This window comes from Rhinoraja longicauda, chromosome 31, assembly GCF_053455715.1.
Source record: "Rhinoraja longicauda isolate Sanriku21f chromosome 31, sRhiLon1.1, whole genome shotgun sequence".
Classification (NCBI taxonomy): Eukaryota; Metazoa; Chordata; class Chondrichthyes; order Rajiformes; family Arhynchobatidae; genus Rhinoraja; species Rhinoraja longicauda.
This window is the reverse complement of record NC_135983.1, coordinates 18697380-18711206: the sequence shown is the minus strand read 5'-3', so window position 1 is coordinate 18711206 and position 13827 is coordinate 18697380. Positions and strand designations below refer to the sequence as shown.

Sequence of the window (13827 nt, the reverse complement as noted above, 5' to 3'; positions counted from 1 at the left end):
GACTGGAACTGGGACTTTTTAGGTTGATGAAAAGGGTAGCACATTGATAAATTTCTGAAGATTGGTAATATATATTAGCAATGTTATCAAAAATACAAATTTCTATGGTCTCCACTGGTATTTAATAAGTAGCTCATGCCCATCTTATAGTTGCAGTGGTTCCTTAAAATTTACAGATCCAGGCTAGAACTGGTGCGGGACTTGTGATGCACTAATTATATGGCTATTTTGTGGCTTTTATGAGACTTTATGGCTATGGATAATAAAGCAATGGAGAAGGGAGGTTATTTTTAATGTATTTCATTTCAAAATTATTTAAAGCAATTGCATTTATAATACTTTCTCTTTTTTAATAATAAAGACATTAGTTTTCACAACTTTAACAGCCAGAAAATGCAGGGCTGGCCTTTGAAAGCTGTCCAAGTTTTCCAAGGTGGTTTGGGGCTGAGATATCCTCTGAGCATCATTGAGGTCCGACCATAGCTCATGTCTTGGCACTGCATTCTGAGGGGGGCACTCTAGTTTTAGAATCCGCTAGCCAGGGAATAAGACTGCGTTCGTTTGTTAGTTTTTTCCACTCGTTCCAGTTAAGGCACTGTGCACACGGCAGCCAGCCAACAGTCGCTTGTCTTTTTCTTTTTTTCACTTTTAATTTAATTTTAATTTCAAGTTTTCGTGTACCTTGTTGTGTGTTATGACTGTTAGCAGACCAATTTCCCTCTGGGGATGAATAAAGTTCTATCTTATCATATCGTATTGTATTGTTTTTCAATCTCTATTTCAACCTATCCTGCCATGCAAAGATTTACAGATATCTATACATCCAAAGGTTTTAGATTCTTCTATCCCCTTTACATTGCACCAATTTATACTGACTTTCTTCACTTTCTCTGGCAAAATATATCACCACATGTCTGAAGAAGGGTCTCGACCTGAAACGTCACTCATTCCTTCTCTCCTGAGATGCTGCCTGACCTACTGAGTTACTCCAGCATATTGTGAATAAATACCTTCGATTTGTGCCCAGCATCTGCAGTTATTGTCTTATACCACATATCTATACATCAAGCTTCTATCTTTATAAGAAAATAACTGCAGATGCTGGTACAAATCGATTTATTCACAAAATGCTGGAGTAACTCAGCAGGTCAGGCAGCATCTCGCGAGAGAAGGAATGGGTGACGTTTCGGGTCGAGACCCTTCTTCAGACTCAGACCCGAAACGTCACCCATTCCTTCTCTCCCGAGATGCTGCCTGACCTGCTGAGTTACTCCAGCATTTTGTGAATAAAAGCTTCTATCTTTATTTTGGGATGACTTTTATTTTCAAATTTACAAATTGTAAATTGGCACTCCAATAGTCCAATACATGAAAATAACAAGTAATGCTCAATCCTTGTAGAATCCCATAGCATTCCTTCTTCCAACCTGAAAATTAACTGCTCACTGCAATTCAGTTTCTTGTCACTATGCTAATTTTATGCTGCCTTTTCATTCCACTGGATTCACCATTGCATCACCTGCATTGACCCTTTCAGCTACCATGTCAAAGAAATCAAATAAGTTAGTGAATCAAGATTTGCCTTTAACAACTTATTTCTAGGTTTCCTTCACTAATCCTCTGTCTCACCTCTAAGAAATCTACTTGTAATAATACCTTTCATACAGATCGAATTTCCTGTAATAGTCACACTTTTTTCTTGCAGTTTTATAGTTAATTGGAAAAAAACTTGAATTAAATACAAAATGAAAGCAGTAAAATGCTGGAAATGCAAAGGAAGGAACTGAAGGAGGTTTACTGACAGTTTGGGTGTGTGCCAGATCTGACTAATGGGACTTCTAAGAGTTTTATTCCATCAATTTGTTTTTTAGTTTGTCCCACTTGGTGGGGGAGTTGAAGCCCAGACAGATGTTGCAGCTACACATTTCAAGCATTTGAATAGACAACAGAAAATACAAATCATGACCAGCTGCCATTGTGGATGCTCTGCAGAGTTGCAAGAAATGGTTGAAATTGATCACAATATTTATCCAAAATTTTATTTTTCAAATTAGAGAAGAAAGTTTTCATTGTATTTTTAATATGCAGTTAACAAAGTGGACCATTTATGTAAAACAGATGAAGGAAACAAATAAACAAAAAACACATGGATGATAAAGGATAAGAGGAAAATGACAAAATGCAAGCAAATGGAACTAGCTTACATGGGGCACTTTTGTCGGCAGGGGCAGGTTGGGCCAAAGGGTGTTTCTGTGCTATATGACTCTGCAACTCTCTATGACTGTGTTTCATTATCAAACCTTTAGGAAACAAATGTTCATATGCATATCAGATGCAGAAAAAATGAATCTACTCACTGGTCAAATCTGGACCTTTTATATTATTGGAATGAGAAGGATAATATTGAGATACCTCAATTTTGTGACATCAGATCACTTCCACTGACTCATGGCAATAGTTAAGGAAATTAAATCTGAAGAAGACAAGGAAGACTGGGAGAATGCAAAGATAAGGAACTGCAGTTGTTGGTTTACCAAAAAAGACACAAAGTGCTGAAGTAACTTGCAAAGACACTATCCCCTAATCTCAATTTCTCTGTCTCTGCTGCAACTGTTCCCAAGCTGAGGCTTTTTATTCTAGGATGTTCCCAGTCTTTAGTAAATGTGGTTCCCCCCTGCAGACACAGGTGAGGAATCCATGCATGACTGCAGGGGGGAAACCACATTTACTAAAGACAGGGAACATCCTAGAATAAAAATCCTCATCTTGGGAGCAGTTGCAGTGGAGACAGAGAAATTGAGATTAGGGGATAGTGTCTCTGCAAGAGGTAGGGTGGAAGGAAGTGTAGTCCAGGCAACTATGGGAGTTTGTGGGTTAGACATAAGTCGATATTCTATCCCATGATGGTGAGAAAGATCAAGAGAGGGGAGAGATGTTCAGAGTCCAAGTGAATTTATAGGACTGGGTGGAAGTTAGTGGCAAAATTCATGAAATCAATGTGTTCTGCACGGGTGCAGGAGGCAGCCCCGATGTAATGATCGATGAAGTTAGAGAAAGAGTGGGGTATGGTGCCAGTATACATTTGGAACCAGGACTGTTCAATGTAAAAGGCCGGCATAGCTGTGGCCCATGTGAGTGCCCATAGCTGCACCTTCAACTTGAAGAAAGTGAGAAGCGTCAAAAGAGAAATTGTTTGTGCCAAGGACAAGCTCTGCCAGGCAGAGGAGTGTGTTAGTAGAGGGAAATTGATTTGGATGATAGAATCGTGGTTCAATTACTGGTCCAAGTATTCAGAGGCATAGTCTAACGATCCAAAGATGTGAGTTTAAGTGTATTAAAACAACAATGGAATGTAAATTTGACGAATTAAATAAATCAGATCTTTAAAACAAATAATCACAGTAATGATATAACGTTTCAATCTTGTCAAGAGAGAAGAGTATTTAATTGTCATATGTCTTGATAACAGAACAATTAAATTCTTAGTTGCAACAGCATAAGCGACCTGTAACACAATACCAACAGATAATATATAATAAACCAAAAAAAAAATTTAATAATCCAAATACTAGTGTAAAAAAACCCAAGGTCATCTGTATAACCAAAGACATAAAGCTACTTATCTTTAAAACTTATCTCGTTCACTAATAATCTTTAGGAACGGAACTGTTGCTCTGTGTCACAGGCAAGAAGGCTTTTAGAACACTGGCCTTCATCAGTTGGGCATTGAGTATAGAAGTTCAGATGTTAGGTTGCAGTTGTACATAACATTGGTGAGGCCACAATTGGAGTATTGCATTCAGTTTTGATCACCTTGCTAGAGGAAAGATGCCATTAAGCTGGAAAGAATGCAGAAAAGATTTACGAGGATGTTGCCAGGGCAGGCTAGGACTTTACTTCTGGGAGCAGAGAAGACTGAAGGATGGACTCACAGAATTAGAACTTTCAATAAATAATCAGGCTATTTCAACATGATTCAAAGGCATGTCCTGTCCCAGCACAAAAGGAGTGACAGTCCAGTGGTATGAATATTGGTTTCCCTCACTTCAGGTAGCCCCAGCATTCCCTCTCTCTCTATTTCTCCCCCACCCAAGTCGCACTAGTTTCTCATTTTCACCCTACAAACAGCTTACAATGGCCCATTTCCTTAATCATCATTACTTTTTTGCATATCTTTCATTCATTGTTTTTCATCTCTCCACATCATCGTTTATATCTCTCATTTCCCTTATCCCTAACCAGTCTGAAGAAGGGTCTCGACCCGAAACATCGCCCATTCCTTCTCTCCAGAGAAGCTGCCTGACCCGCTGAGTTACTCCAGCTTTTTGTGTCTATCTATAGGAATAAACAACATTGATTCCAGAACTATGGTCTAAATGCATCAAGATCAGTCATGGAAAGGGAAATCTCTTGCTGATTACTATCATTATTCATCATCACATGAATCAGTACTGCTCCACATTGAGCAATGATTAGGCAGCAGTGGGAATAACAAAGGATGCATAATGTACTCAATATCCATCATCAAGAAAGACTTAGTAGTACCAATTCTGATCAAGTTTTAGACTGCTGAAAGACATAACCCTCAATGTAATGAACATGGATTTTCTCATTGATTCACTTGTAACCAATTATAAGATGTACACAGCACTATTAGTTTCAGTTACATGCACAGTCCTTGTGGGGACAAAATCATATCTTCACTCCAAAGTCATACTACATTATGTTGTGAGGTACTTTCAGTGTGATTAACGGCACAGATTTAGAATGGACCAACAGCTTAAAATTGTCCATCCACATCATGCATGAGCGCTTGCAGCCTCAGAGCCCAGCAAATTACTCACACTACCAGCATCAAATTAACCAGAAATCAATAAGGGTTGTGATAAAACATGCCCGAAACAACAGCAGTCATACCTAAGAGATGTCAATGACACTGTCATCAAACAGCACATGCTGACCAATATTCCATTCATCAACGGTCTTTGTTTTTTTCAGGGCTGGACCTCATTTCAGCCCTGTCATATGTCCCGCCTCCAGTGCCAGCTTATTTGGGTCCCCTGCTAAGTGCGAAGAATTCTCTACATTTTTCACTAGTAAAGTTGAGAACATTAAAATGAATATTTCCCCTCCCACCCATGACCTAGCTGCCTCACTGGTCTGTTCATCTAAATTGGACTGTTTCCAACCCGTCACTCTATCCTCCCTTGCAAAGCTCGTCTCCACTATGAAACCTGCAACCTGCCCTCTTAACGCTGTCCTCACTGCCCTTCTGAAGGACGTCATTGCAATAGCCGGTCCCAGCATCCTCTCTATCATCAACAGTTCTCTAGCCACTGGCACCGTTCCAACCTGCTTCAAGCACGCGGTGGTCCAGCCCCTCCTGAAAAAACCTAACCTAGACCCCACCTTGCCTAGCAACTACAGACCTATTTCCAAACTGCCATTCCTGTCAAAAGGTAATTCTAAATCAACTACTGCCTTGCCTACACCAAAATACCATCCTGGAAAGTTTCCAGTCAGGTTTCAGGGCCAATTAGCACTTATGAATGTGACAATGGCTTCAGTCTGTTGGTGCCTCTTTGCTCTCAAATCCAGTGATATTAAATGTATCGGCAGGAGTAGATTAACAAACTGTATCATCTGCAACTACAGAAATGGTGTTTTAAATCACTTGATTGATTAATAGCAATGGTTCTAGTGCCCATGCTTTGGGAACATTCACATCTTTTTTAGTAAAGACCAATCGAGAAATGGCATGTGGTATCTTTGCCATGCTCTCTGCCTCCCTATGCTGATCTCTTACTCCATCTCATACTACCAGCTTATTATTTACATGCTATTAGAAGACTTATGACTTTTATGTAGACTTCCAAACTACTTCCATGCTCTTCATATTTACTTACATTCAGATCTTTCTCTATTTGTCATCACCTGGCTATGCTTACATGCTTACATGCAGAAAATGAAACGGGAGGATCCAGTTCAGAAAGTCATGGATTGATCTTTTTACGGATCTTTTCTCTCCTGTATTCATTCATGGGTCTTTTTCATCTAGGTTCCATGACATTACATTGTAAACTGCACAAGCTATCATATAACCATGGAGAGCTCTAAAGTGCAATTCCAAAGTTCAGAACAGTCAAGTTTAGAAAATTAGCTTAATTTCTAACAGAACTTCCTGCAAAGTTTGGACAATTTCTATGAAGAAATCCTTTCAGAGTCAGTCAAGAAATCATTTCTGAACCCGCAGAACATGGTTTATCTACTCTTCAACTAATATACAAAATTGCTTGCATCTCAGCTCCAGGAATCTCAGAAACTACATACACATATAGTTAAAGACTCCACCTCCTCCTAACATTGGTTTATATTCAAAATACCAACTGCCTTCTCCTAAAGGAAGTTAAACCATGCAGATGGGCACCTTTAGATTGAATATGAAAATGGGAAGGAAAGTTTCTGACTACCCATCTCTGCATATTTGACCGCTTCCTGTTTCCAATTCTGGGTAGTGCTTTGTGAATTCTGTCAAGATGGATTTCCGTAGCTCGAGCAGCCGTAACATGGGGTCATCTATTTTGTTTTAAGGCAATGAAGAGTCAAAAAGTTGAAGTTACAGGGAGAAAAATATGAAAAACAGGTCCCTTATGTCTGAAGGAAAGGCCGCAAATAATGCTTGAAAAGCAACGATTAAGATGAAGCAGGGGCTGCTTGCAGGTGTAAGTCTGCAAGAAGGCTGTAAAAGGAAAATCAAATTGCTGATTCAGAGTGAATGACTGTACAATAGATATAGCATATATGATTTTCCGGAGTTTTATAACTGATGAATTGTAACCCAAAATATTGCCAGAACTCATTGTTGTTAAGCTGGAATGGGTGCAGAGATTTATGAGGATTTTGCCAGGACTCGAGAGCCTGAGCTATAAGGAGAGGTTGAGCAGGCTAGGATTTTCCTCCTTGGAATGCAGGAGGATGAGGGGTGATCTTATACAGGTGTACAAAATCAAGAAAGAAATTGATTGGGTAAATACAGTCTTTTGCCTAGAGGAATTGAGAACCAGAGGACATAAGTTTAAGGCGAGGGGGGAAAGATTTAATAGGAACCTGGGAGGCAACTTTTTTACACAAAGATTGGATGGTGCATGGAATGAGCTGCCGGAGGAGGTAGTTGAGGCAGATACTATCGCAACATTTAAAAAACATTTAGACAGGTGCATGGATCCGATAGGCTTTGAGGGATATGGGCCAAATGCAGGCAGGGTGGGACTAGTATATATAGGGCATGTTAGTCGGCATGGGCAGGTTGGGCCAAAGGGCATGTTTCCATGCTGTAAGACTCTACAACTCACAGTTTACAGTGAGGCCTAATAATCAGGAAAAATGAGACGGTGACAGTTAAGAAAAATGTAAATTGGCATCTGGAGTCAAATGAACTGGGCAGCAAAGAAAAAACACCCAAGATAGCACATATGTAGAAGAGAAGCCAGCCAAATAAAGAACTGACTTGAGCCAGGACTTGATTGTGACAGAGGTTTCATCACTGTTGTATAAAAAAAGACTCAATGCTTAAAGTATCATCAATTGCAACAGTGTCCGAGCCTTTTAATTGGAAAAAAGTGAGTGTCAATGACTTCAACCATGCACTCACACATGTTCATAGTTGGTAGGTCCATTTGTGAAAGAAATCAAGAATTTGATAACAGGAAGTTCCAAATAAACCTTGGTTAAAATATGATGTTCTCAAATTATTAAAACAGTGTACCAGTTGTTAAGATTAAACCCACACATGGTTACCACATATGGTTCCAACTTTGCACTTTTTCAAAAGAATCTCTGCAACGGATGTCAGAATATCCTTTTAGGAACTATGATTAAAATCTGGTAAAGCTAAACACATTGTATAATGTGGCATTCAATGACTAGCACCAGGTTTTCTCCCATCAGTACAATAATGACAACTCGGACTCATCCAAAGATATGACAGGAGCCTCCATCATTTGACTGTATCAGTCAAGGTGGTCCAAAGGTCAAAATCTTTAAGGTTTAAATCATGTTTAGTAGCAATACAAGGGAATATGGGAGCAAGATGACGTGGGTCATACCCATCACAATTTTCTCTGGACAACTCAAGATGAGCAATAAATGTATTTTACCAGAATATAGGTAAAATACATTTATTGCCCATCTTCAGATGTCCAGAGAAATTTGTGATGGGTATGATCCACATCACATTGCTCCCATATTCTTTTGTATTGCTATTAAACATGATTTAAACCTAATAGATTTTGACTTTTGGACCACCTTGACTGATACAGTGAAATGATGGAGGCTCCTGTCATATCTTTGGATAAGTCCTAGTTGTCATTATTGTCCTGATGGAAGAAAATCTGGTGCTGGTCTTTGAATGCCACATTTTACAATGTGTTTGGCTTGGTCTCGACCCGAAGCGTCACCCATTTGTTCTCTCCAGAGATGCTGCCTGTCCCGCTGAGTTACTCCAGCATTTTGTGCCTAGCTTGGAATATAAAATATCAGTCCAAGTAAATTACAAGATTAACTTCAGCTAAAAGCTATTATTTAATCTGTAACCACAACCTCGTTCACCCCTATCCCTCTCCTTGCACTCCCATAGAAATCCTCATATCATGTTTTGCACGCTGAGTGCTCAAATGATTATTGAATTAAAATAGATTAAAGGACCAATTTATATCCTTGCACCTGTGCAGTAAATCAATCTCAGTTTATTTCTTCCCTTGAATCAATTCCATAGATTTCTTCAGAAGAAATGCACCAATTGCTTTATTACATATATTTGCTATCGATGCAAAAACACGATATTGCTTCTTGTCGCTTATCACAGTGAATTTTTATTTTTTTAGTGGACTACTGCCAGGCTGTTAGAGACAACAGAGATAATTTTCCGTTTCTCCATATATGCTGCCTCACCTGCAGAGTTACTCCAACAATTGTGTCTATCTTTATTAGAGAGATATAACAGTTTCCTCTTTTTATGAAATGTTTTGGGAAGTTTCACTCAATATTCTTCCTTATGGAATTTAGAGGTTCAGTTAATTCGTATTTGTAAAATTTGAAGCTGTTTAAAAGTAGCACTTTTAGGAGAAAAGGTTGCAATAAAATTCTTCCACTTTAGAAATGTATAAAGTTAATGAGAATCATCCAAAGGTCTTTCTTAATGTTCCTTCAGAGTTAAAAACTTTGATTCCTGAATAGAACATTTGCACATGATAGTGTTGTGACATTTATTGCTGTATAAAATGAAATGATTTAGAAAATTTGTTTTTAAACTGAGTGAAACATTATCAAAGTGGTGTACAGTCACAACAAGTCATGTTTATATCTATCTAAAGGAAAAGAAAATAGCCTGTGTCTTTTTAGTTAGCATCATCTTTATTGTCCTCCAACATCTTTTTAAAGTCAATCATTCATGGTCTCTTCTTGGTTTTTTTATGCAGTTCTGTTTAATTTGCTCTTTGATAGACGCTTACTGTAGGTTGTGGTGCAGTTTGACTGGGCATATTTGAATGAACTGAAAACATACCCATAGAGGAGATTATGAACATGCAGCACTTTTAGATTTTTAAAATTTATTTAACAATCCTTTGTGATGTGCTTGAAAATAGGAATATACAGAACAGAAAATAAACCAAAGCAATATAAATATAAAATCATGGAAATATTGAGGTATATTCATATGGATGGGTATTTTGAGATCAAGAAGGAGGTGGTGTTGGGTCTCTTGAGGAGCATAAAAGTGGAAAAGATCCTAGGACCTGATGTGATCTATTCCAGGTGATAAAGAGATTACTGGGAGCACTGACAAAGATCTTTGTATTTAACCTCTCTAACCTCAGTCGTGGCCCCAGAGGATAGAGAGTGGTCAATTCATATCTTACAAATGTGATTATGGTTATTGAGAAGGTGACAAAGGTCACCTTGATGAAGGCAAGGCAGTAGATACTGTCTACATGAACTTTAGCAAGGCAAGGTCCCTCATGGTAGAATGACCTAGAAGATTGTAGGAGATCCACGATGACTTGGTACTTTGAATTTAAAACTGGCTTACCCAAAGAAAACAGAAGGCAATGGTAGAAGCATGTATTTCTGGCTGAAGGTATGTGACCAGTGATGTTCCATGGCGATCAGTGCTGGGACTCTGTTGCTGATGACACAAACATTGGTGGAATTACAGGCAGTGAAGAAGGGTGTTACAGGATACAGCAGGACATAGATCAGTTACAGATATGGGCAAAGAAATAGGAGTTAAGAGTTTAACCCGGGAAAATATAAAGTGTTGCACTTTGGGAGGACAAATGCAAGGGGAAAGTATTATAGCATTGATGTACAGAGGGTGATCTTGGGGTCCAAGGCCATAGTTCCCTCAAAGTAGTAACACTAGTAGATAAAGTGGTAAAGATGGCATATGGTATGCTTGCCTTCATTGGTCGAGGCATTGGTATGAGAGTCAGTAGTCATGTTTCAGCTTTATAACATTTTAGTTAATAAAATATTGCATGCAGTTCTGGTCGATCCATTACAGGACGGATCTGGGAGCTATGGAGAGGGTGCAGGAGATGTTTATGAGGATGCTGCCTGGATTAGAGGGTATTAACGACAGGAAGTTGGCCAAACTTGAATTGTTTTCTCTGGATCTTAAGAGGCTGAGGGGAGGCTTGATAGATTTCTTTTTAAATTATGAGAGCCTTAATATGGTAAACAGTCAGAATTTATTTTTCCTCCAAGGTATAAATGTCAAATAATAGATGGCATATTTTTAAACTGAAAAGAGAAAAGTGTAAAGGATATGTACAGGACAAATGTTTTACGCAGAGAGCACTAGGTACCTGGAATGCACTGCCAGGTATGGTGTTGGACGCAGATAAGATAGTGGCAGTTAAGAGGGTTTTTCAGATGGACACATGAATATGCAAGGAATGGAGGAGTTTGGATCATATGCAGGCAAATGAGATTAGTTTAATTTGCCATCATTTTCAGCAAAGGAGGAGGGCTTGTTTCTGTGTTGTATTCTATGTTTTATGTCAGGCGGCATCTGTAGAATGCAACAGAGATAACATCTCAGGTTGATGACATTTAATTAAATGTGAATTCTGATGGAAGTCCATAATGTGAAATGTTAATTCTGTTTCTTTATCTACAGATTCTGCTTTGCCTATTGAGTATTTCTAGCATTTGTTTTTATTCCATATTTCAACGTTAATAGACTGTTACAAAATAACGGGCAGCCATATGGATCAAAAATAGGAAAGTATCAGGATAGTCAAGCCTCTAGGATGGTCCTGGAGTGCTCAGGAATTGAATATTAATCTCCAAGATACTACTGGGAGCAACTCAATAGAAAAAAAATCATAAAAACATTAAACATATCACTAGACATTTTGTCTATAAGTTATAAAAATTTTGAAGTTGGGAACAAAAAGTCAGTGAAAAATTATCCAGCTGAATAATGAAAAGTAACAAAGATTTAAGGATAGGTATGCTAAGAAAATGAACCTGTGGGCAGCTAACAACAGAAGCGGGGAGAGTGACAAAGGCAATAAGGCAAATGTCATGTGATGAAATTTCTTAGTGATATTTCCAGCCAAAGTCCTGCCTTTGAAAATGCAAGTACAGTGATAGTTTGTGCAAAAAAACAATCGGGATGATAGTATTTCCAAGATCATGTTTTGGTAGCACATAGGACAGTGATTATTTGGAAGAATATTGTACAGTATTGAACAAGCAACAAGGTTAACTGTATAGGATGTAGAACTCTAACCCATGTCCTCTCCAATGTATCTCTTCAGCCCAGTGGATATTAGTACCTCTCTTGGAATGTAGGTCATGCATAACATGCCACATTTCTGAACAAAGAGCACAGTGGATTTGCATGTCAGTAGCTATTGACAGTGACAAACTTTCCATAAGTTGAAAATCAAATTGTCAGATGGTGCAATTACTAATAATTCTCAATTCTATCCATGCAGGGGAGATATGAAGCCCATTCTGAAACTTTGTCAAATGATATTATAGAGATGTAAAGTGACTAGATGAAAGGATTTTTCTTCTTTAAGAAGTGCTTATCTCTTCATAGAAATTCAAAACAAATCTTACTGCTGACAATTACACCCTTGAAATAAAAACCAGAAACAAGGGTAATACTCTGGAGTTAGACTTTTCCAACGGAACATATCAATGTTTCCAGTATGGAATTTTAATTTAGAAATGTTTGATAAAACAGATGTTAAAGAAATCAGTACAAGTTAACGTCAATGACCAATCATGTTCTGTGCTTTATAAATGAAATGCAAGGCACTTAAAAAACAGTTTCTTCCTTTCTATTAAACACTCAGCTGATTTTGTTCAGGCCATAATACAGATATCTATACCACATCATAACTTTAATGATAATTTTGCTCCAGCCAGTACAGGAGCCTTGATTTATGGAAATCTGACTTTACGCAAATTCTCCCATCATTTTTTTAAAGAATTTTTGGAATAGGAAAGATAGTCACAGATATGCAAACAACATCAGCAGTAATGGAATACAGGTAGCAACTAGATAATTCAAAAGACAACCAGTCATGTAACATTCCCGCAGTAATCAAACAGACACCATTATCTGTTAAGAACATAGGTACTGATTCACAGCAGGAGGCCATTTAAGAGATTTACATTGGAGACTGATACGGCAAACTTTTCTATTGATACTCGTTAAATATTTTAGCAAACAATGTAACATTCATTAATACATTTATGTCAGGGAAACTAGCCACTAGATGTCAGAGATTCAAATTCTGTACCATTGTAGCCACACCGGGAATGACAATAAAGAAATGTTCATGTTAATTGACCTTTTTTGGAATTGCTTGTTTCTGATATGAAAACAAAATTGGATTACGGACTGTTCTCAGGAATGGAACCTTTACATAACACAGGGACTGCTTGTATGTTCTATTATTAAAATGCAAACATAGCAGCATCCCCGGGAATAGGAGAGAGAAAGAAATTATGCCTAACATGGGATTGTGCTTGGGATTGGGGTAATATCTCTATCAGTTTATGCTGGTAAAATGCATTTCCTTGGTATCAATTTGGTATTTTTTTCTTCCACCGGACAGGAATCCACTTCATTGTTTTTTTCAAATTTTCTATTTTAACTACTGTAACAGCCTCCTCTATGGTTCACCCTCAAAAATCATCAATAAACTCCAGTACATCCAGAACTCCGCTGCCCGTCTACTCACCCACTCCCCGACCCGTGACCATATCACCCCCGTCCTCTACAAGCTTCACTGGCTCCCCATCCCCCAGAGAATCCAGTACAAAATCCTCCTCATGACCTACAAAGCCCTCCATAACCTGGCCCCATCCTACCTGACTGACCTCCTCCACAGACACACTCCCACCCGCACCCTCCGCTCTGCTGCTGCTAACCTCCTGTCCCCCCCCCCCCATCCGGACCAAACTCAGATCCTGGGGGACAGGGCTTTCTCCATCGCTGCTCCCACCCTCTGGAACTCACTACCCCAAACTGTCAGAGACTCCTCCTCACTCACCACATTCAAAACATCACTGAAGTCTCACTTGTTCAACACCGCCTTCAATCATTGACCGTCGCTCCACCTTATTCTTCCTTTTCTGTTCGTTTATTTATTTATCTTTATGTTATATCTAATATGTAAAGCGTCTTTGGGTTTCTAGAAAAGCGCTATATAAATGTAATGCATTATTATTATTATTATTATTATTATTACTTTCCTTCTTTGGTTACTTTCACACTTTCCATTTCCTTAATGTATATCATTG

The 13827-nt window shown here is 38.5% G+C and overlaps 1 protein-coding gene across 1 annotated transcript in view; it reads right to left on the bottom strand.

The window, feature by feature from the left end:
• The window catches only part of LOC144608367 (uncharacterized), a 334350-nt gene that overhangs the window by 305451 nt on the left and 15072 nt on the right, over positions 1 to 13827 (bottom strand).